Raw genomic sequence first — 7,500 nt, 5'->3', positions numbered from 1 at the left:
GAGGGCTTAAAACCTCCTTTGGATTTTCAATTCTCACTGTCGCCGGCCGACAAAAGAAGTAATTTGCAAGTTCACATCATTCTCTCTTTCTTCCCATGATCTGACAGAGAGGATTTCCTCGGTGACATCACCATCACAAAGCATCATGGGTAACACCGGACCACAGGGACCATCTAATCACCTCTCTCACTCTCTGCACAGTAACAAATGTTGGGTTATTTTTTTAACCCAACCGTAGGGTTACACATATTTGGGTCACTATGTTGGGTTATTTTCCAAAAATGTTGGGTCATTTTTAAAATCGTTGGGTAATTTCTAGTACTAATCAGGCTGTTGGTTTAAATGTTGTATGTACACTAGTGTATTTTGAATTTATGTACACAATTATGTATATTTACATTAAAGTCTGGACTCCCCAAAAATGTATAAGTTTGTTGAGACACGCTTATTGTTTTATACAAATAAACAATCTGTATTTGAAAACGAAGTGTATTTTATTTATTAAAATAATGTTATAAATAAAAATGAATAGTTAACTTAACTGTTGGGTTACTTTTAACCCAAATGGCTTTTAACCCAATGCAAGGTGCTATATCACCCCATAGTTGGGTTACTCGTTGGGTTATTTATAACCCAACACTATTGAGTGAGTGTCTTCCGGTTGCCCTTATTGCTCTGGCTTTCTCCTTCACACACTGCATGTGAGAGATTGATTTCCATTTGAATAAGATTTATGAGTCGGGTATGTCAGTGTATTGTTGAAACATAATAACACCTCTGCACTCTCTATCCCTCTCTCTCTCTCTCTCTCTCTCTCTCTCTTCCTTTCTCTCCTCTTCCTATGAGATTAAGTTCTGCTCAAAGGGCTTTATTGGTCCGATAGGGTGATATTGTCAAAACATAATGACATTCACTGTGTAAATATCATTTCATAAATATCCATCTTTCAGAGATACGGACAGCAGAGAATCCGCCGTGTGGAGATAAAAAAGATGACAGTTTTACCAAATGCAATGAAGTGGAGAAACAGATCAAGCGGAAATGGGATCATGAAGCAGAAGACGACTGGATCTGCAATAACTGGCGGTAGAAATGTAGTCTTCAGGTTTAAGTTTACATTCTGTATAAATGCAGGAAGAGCGGACCAATCTCTATTCAATATGCAAAATACATGTGATGTCATCGCTGTCCGTTACATTGTGAAAGTTGAACATTCTATTGATGATGTCAGTGGAGGCTTTTCAAAATGTAATTACTTTTTCTTAAAACACAAGACAGCACAACAAGGAATCAAATTATATTATTACTATTATACTAATAAATACAATTTAAAACAAAATTATGATTTTTATTAGACTGGAATTATTATGTTTGATTGGAGCCTGAATGTTAAACATTTTTAGCTATAATTAATTAATCAAATAAAAAAAATATTAATTTATAATATAATATGAATACTTTCAGAGGGTTTAGACTTGAAACCCCTCTGATGCTACATTTGAGTCAGAATTACTGTAATCACAATATGATAACTTAAATTCATTAGTCTCCTTTGCTTTGCTTATGGCAAATAAATACATGTGTGGCTTTGTTGTTGATGAGAGAAAAACAATTCATATACATTAATTTACCCTATTATGCTATTATGCTGTAATAAAATTAAATTTCAAACAGAAATATTAAGACTATATTTATGTATTTATTAATTTATTTATGTATATGCTAAATGATATATATTGCATAAAATCACACAGACTGAAATAGCCACAGAGTATTAGCTTTTCAGAAATAAATTAGGTTAAGAACCGTTCCTGTTCTCTGACAGAATAAAGATCATTAACGATCATCTTCATTTCAGGTGCGGAGCTGATCTGGGTACAGCGCCGCTGAACTTCTTTGCAAAGTTGAATGAATGAATAGCCGCGTTTCCACTGCCCGGCCAGGGCCGGGCCGTGCTAGTGCGTGCCAGGGCCAGTCGCGTTTCCACTGTCACTTCCGGGGCTTGATCAGGGCTTACTCGGGGCCAACGGCCAGGATTTCTGGCCCGTCGAATACCTTGGGCCAAAGCGGGCCAGCTCGGGCTAGAGGAGTGGTTACGAACAGAGGCGGGGATTACCTGAGTCGAGAGACAGGAGCGCCGAATGATTCTGTCAGCATTAAAGACTTTTAAAATAATTTAACTCACTTTCATGTTTTAATGCCTTCTGTTTGTGATCCGATGTGGTTTCTGATCACCGTATAAGGTAGAAATATTTATACGCGATGCAAAAGAATATGCGCGCTAACCATTACCATAGTAAACATAGTAAACAAGATACGCATAGTAAAAAAACATGGTGAACGCTTGAAGAAGTAAGACCAATCATAAAGGCTATCACAATCATGTTTTTATTTTATCTGTCAGTAGCCTACATATACTAGTACTAGTCTCTTTATACCGGACTATCTACTTTTTTTCGGGAGCTTCCTGTTTCTCTGACTGAAAATATATCTGTAGCTACTGGGAGTCGAGACTGTGCTAACGCTCCTCAGGTCGTATTTTTGGTGGCATATAACATTATTTGTAGAAATTATCATTGTTTCTAAATGTGATATATGTCCTGTAACTACCAATAAACAGAGACAGCCTCGACTGAATAATGTAAGTGTGTCCTCTTTCTTTTGTGAAATAGACCTAACGTTAACGGTCATTTATTTCTGTGTGACTAAAGTGCAATTTTGACATAAATTAATTAATTATGATCAATGTATCACTTTTTATTGTAAACCTGTGGTAAAACATCGATGCTTGGGTTTTAAATATTCAAGTAAACAACAAAAATGCCAGCAAACGGCCGCTTTTATCATGTTTGTTTTGCGATGCACGCTGTTTCCAGTGATTTCTTTCTGATAAAACTTCCATTTGTTGGTGAAATGATGGGTTAGTGTGACGTTGTTCCAGAGAGGCGTGTTGCGGGCGTGTTTTAGTGACGCGCTGTGGAGCTTCTGGCCCGACAGTGGAAACGCAGGCCAGGTGCTACTGGCCCGAGGCTATTAGCCCGGCACGGCCCGTTTAAAGCCCTGGCCTAGCACTGGCCAGACAGTGGAAACGCGGCTAATGATGAATGAGAGACAGTGTTCCCTCTCAGCACGTCACGTACATCAGGTCTGGTCTTGATTCCCAGAAGAAGACGTGTGAAATCTGCTGATATAATCCATAACTGAGTAATGCGCTCGCTTTTAATGCGCATTGAGTGCTGCTGAGAGAGGGAGCCATGAACACCAGCCACTGCAGGCCAGACTGTCGTGAGCAACACTTAAAAAAGAAAAAAAAAGGATGCACTAACAAATTTGCCACTGCAATGATCCCCAAATGTCCCTTCCGATGCAATCGATCATGAGGAAGGGACAACACATAAAAGCGATGAAGTTTATAGTTAGCTGACCTTGAGAAAATGCATTGGGGAAAGAAAGAAACGGCATTGGCCGCACTTCAGTACTGTAATCTGGCAGAGAGAGGTTCTGGAAAAGAGGCTCGACAAACTTTTCTGAAGCTCATTGCTGCTCTCTCGCTAGTGTGGATGTGCACTAAAGCTGAACGATTTGGGGAAAAACTTTTTTTTTTATTGTAGAGACACCGCCACACTCTTCTGATTGGCTGTGATTTATGATTGATTTGGTTGCGAGTGCAGTGCGCTTGCAGAGAGACTCCGCCCACACGCTCTTCTGATTGGCTGTGATTTATGATTGATTTGGTTGCGAGTGCAGTGCGCTTGCAGAGAGACTCCGCCCACACGCTCTTCTGATTGGCTGTGATTTATGATTGATTTAGTTGTGAGTGCAGTGCGCTTGCAGAGAGACTCCGCCCACACGCTCTTCTGATTGGCTGTGATTTATGATTGATTTAGTTGTGAGTGCAGTGCGCTTGCAGAGAGACTCCGCCCACACGCTCTTCTGATTGGCTGTGATTTATGATTGATTTGGTTGCGAGTGCAGTGCGCTTGCAGAGAGACTCCGCCCACACACTCTTCTGATTGGCTGTGATTTATGATTGATTTGGTTGCGAGTGCAGTGCGCTTGCAGAGAGACTCCGCCCACACGCTCTTCTGATTGGCTGTGATTTATGATTGATTTAGTTGTGAGTGCAGTGCGCTTGCAGAGAGACTCCGCCCACACGCTCTTCTGATTGGCTGTGATTTATGATTGATTTAGTTGTGAGTGCAGTGCGCTTGCAGAGAGACTCCGCCCACACGCTCTTCTGATTGGCTGTGATTTATGATTGATTTGGTTGCGAGTGCAGTGCGCTTGCAGAGAGACTCCGCCCACACACTCTTCTGATTGGCTGTGATTTATGATTGATTTGGTTGCGAGTGCAGTGCGCTTGCAGAGAGACTCCGCCCACACGCTCTTCTGATTGGCTGTGATTTATGATTGATTTAGTTGTGAGTGCAGTGCGCTTGCAGAGAGACTCCGCCCACACGCTCTTCTGATTGGCTGTGATTTATGATTGATTTAGTTGTGAGTGCAGTGCGCTTGCAGAGAGACTCCGCCCACACGCTCTTCTGATTGGCTGTGATTTATGATTGATTTGGTTGCGAGTGCAGTGCGCTTGCAGAGAGACTCCGCCCACACGCTCTTCTGATTGGCTGTGATTTATGATTCATTTAGTTGCGAGTGCAGTGCGCTTGCAGAGAGACTCCGCCCACACGCTCTTCTGATTGGCTGTGATTTATGATTGATTTAGTTGCGAGTGCAGTGCGCTTGCAGAGAGACTCCGCCCACACGCTCTTCTGATTGGCTGTGATTTATGATTGATTTGGTTGCGAGTGCAGTGCGCTTGCAGAGAGACTCCGCCCACACACTCTTCTGATTGGCTGTGATTTATGATTGATTTAGTTGCGAGTGCAGTGCGCTTGCAGAGAGACTCCGCCCACACGCTCTTCTGATTGGCTGTGATTTATGATTGATTTGGTTGCGAGTGCAGTGCGCTTGCAGAGAGACTCCGCCCACACGCGCTTCTGATTGGCTGTGATTTATGATTGATTTGGTTGTGAGTGCAGTGCGCTTGCAGAGAGACTCCGCCCACACGCTCTTCTGATTGGCTGTGATTTATGATTGATTTGGTTGCGAGTGCAGTGCGCTTGCAGAGAGACTCCGCCCACACGCTCTTCTGATTGGCTGTGATTTATGATTGATTTAGTTGCGAGTGCAGTGCGCTTGCAGAGAGACTCCGCCCACACGCTCTTCTGATTGGCTGTGATTTATGATTGATTTAGTTGCGAGTGCAGTGCGCTTGCAGAGAGACTCCGCCCACACGCTCTTCTGATTGGCTGGAATCGTATCGCGTGGTTAGGTCACCTAAGGTCGCAGTGTGTTTCACGAGTTTGCATGCTAGAATAGTGTTGACAAATGCTGCTAAGATCTAAGGGTTTTTGTCACAGACTTAAAACATCAAAGGGCAACGAGCTTGTGTTTTGTGATGCGCTTGGCTTTAATTAGCAGTTCCATATACTTACATTTTAGCAATTCCACCCAAGCTGGAGAAAAATAACAAGGGCATTATTAGGACCAAGACAGACTGCATGGGTTAGCCACGATCTGGTGCGCGAGATTTTCCATAACCTCAGATAACTGGGTCAGACGCGCGGCCTAGTGTGTGTGCGGTGACGTTTAAACCCGCCTCGGGTCACTCAGTCTCCTGTGTCCCGTCAGCTCTCTACTGTCCTGTCTTAAAGGTCAAAAGGTCATAAAAACATCTGATAACCCTCATCAGAGCTACACACACACTGCTGCGATTAGACACTAAGATTCCTATCAAACTGATTTATTATGCAATACTTCAGCTAAATTCTACATCTCTTGCATTTTTGTTTATTAAATGCTTTGGATACTCTTATAATATTTTCAGCTTCCATTCTGTACTTGCATTGAACACATTTTACCATGTGTTTATTTTAGTGCTGGGCACCGATTAATCACGATTAGTTAATCGCACCCGAAATAAAAGTTTGTTTACATAATATATGTGTGTGTACTGTGTATAATTGTATATGTAAATACACACACATGCATGTATATATTTAAGAAAAATGTGTTATTTATATTTAAAATATTTATATTAATTATAAATAAATATATACAGTATATATACATGCAAATATTTCTTAAATATATACATGCATGTGTGTGTATTTACATATACAGAATAATTATACACAGTGCGCACACACACATATATATATTATGTAAACACAAACTTTTATTTCGGATGCGATTATTCGGATGTCCAGTTTTTCTAAGATTTTCCTGGAAAATGGAATTTGATTTTTGGAAATCAAGTTTAGTTAGTTGTTTGAAGTCTTATGAGTTTTTCCCTTAACTTGCGTCCCCAGTTTATAAACCCTAGCTTTAGCACACGTCCGATCGCAGGCCTTAAGCTATAACTACTGGATGTGCTGGAAACACAGACAAATGGAGAAACTGGGAATGAAAATATGAAAGCATATGAGCTCATACATCCTAGGACCCAATTGATGTCTTGGATATTGAGTTATGCTCTTCTGTTGAAAGGTAAAAGTTGAGAAACTGTATTTTAGATCCTCCTTACGTATTTTGAGGATCCTCTGAGGAATAAAGCTCATCGTCACCCTCCACTTCTGTCCTGAGGATTAAACTGAGAGCTATGAAACAGAGCCATAACTGTGGCTTGAGTTCCAGACGCCACACCCGAACGCACACACACACACACACACACACACACACACACGTGAACACAAACACTGAGTCAGAAGGAAAAACCCTTTTTTCTGTCTTCCTCTCTTTTCTCTCCAGGTTTGCAGGTCTATAGGGAATAACCTAAAAATTCACATATTTGATTTTTAAACTTTCCTAAATATATTTCTGACCTTTCTCGTATTACACAGCTGTGTGTGTGTGTTTTCATAAACGGGCAGTTTTACATTTTTTCCCAAAGAGGCCGATACTAACCAATTACAGAGCTCATTTTGAATCCAACCTTACACAGGAATCCCTTTATGCCATATGCAAATGTAACTACGGATATGCTGTTTAAGCCTCTGATGGACTTTTAATTGGGAAAGATCACATCTTTTTTTCATGCTGTGCGTCTATGAAACCAAATTTCAAAGATACCTCATCAATTTTATGGGACATTTCAGAACATATCAATGTTATGCTTGATTTTAGATATATGTAACCTAATGTTTTGTGTCATTTTGGACTTTTATGTTTAGTCTAAGTTTCCTGAATGCTGTCTCTGTTCTGGAGTCCTTTTGTAGTTCTTTTAGCTTCCCTCAGTGCTGTTTCCAGGTGTGTGTGCGTGCGTGTGTGTGTGTGTGTGTGTGTGTGTGTGTGAGCCCTCGTTGTTTTGCTAGGTTTAGTCTTGTTTTCCTTCAGCACCAGGTTTTCTGATTTTGTTTTGTTTTTGTATCTTATTATTACTACAATAAAAACTATATTTACATGTCTATATGAAATAAGAATAATACATATTATTATTAT

At 40.7% G+C, this 7,500-nt stretch overlaps 1 protein-coding gene across 3 annotated transcripts in view; it reads right to left on the bottom strand.

Annotated features, from left to right (window-relative positions):
• The window catches only part of cd276 (CD276 molecule), a 113,620-nt gene that overhangs the window by 98,856 nt on the left and 7,264 nt on the right, over positions 1 to 7,500 (bottom strand). The window lies entirely within an intron of this gene.

Source organism: Rhinichthys klamathensis, unplaced genomic scaffold (genome assembly GCF_029890125.1).
Source record: "Rhinichthys klamathensis goyatoka isolate OS25496 unplaced genomic scaffold, OSU_Roscu_1.1 h1tg000519l_1, whole genome shotgun sequence".
In the NCBI taxonomy this organism is placed as follows: domain Eukaryota; kingdom Metazoa; phylum Chordata; class Actinopteri; order Cypriniformes; family Leuciscidae; genus Rhinichthys; species Rhinichthys klamathensis.
This window is presented reverse-complemented; position numbering and strand designations above follow the sequence as displayed.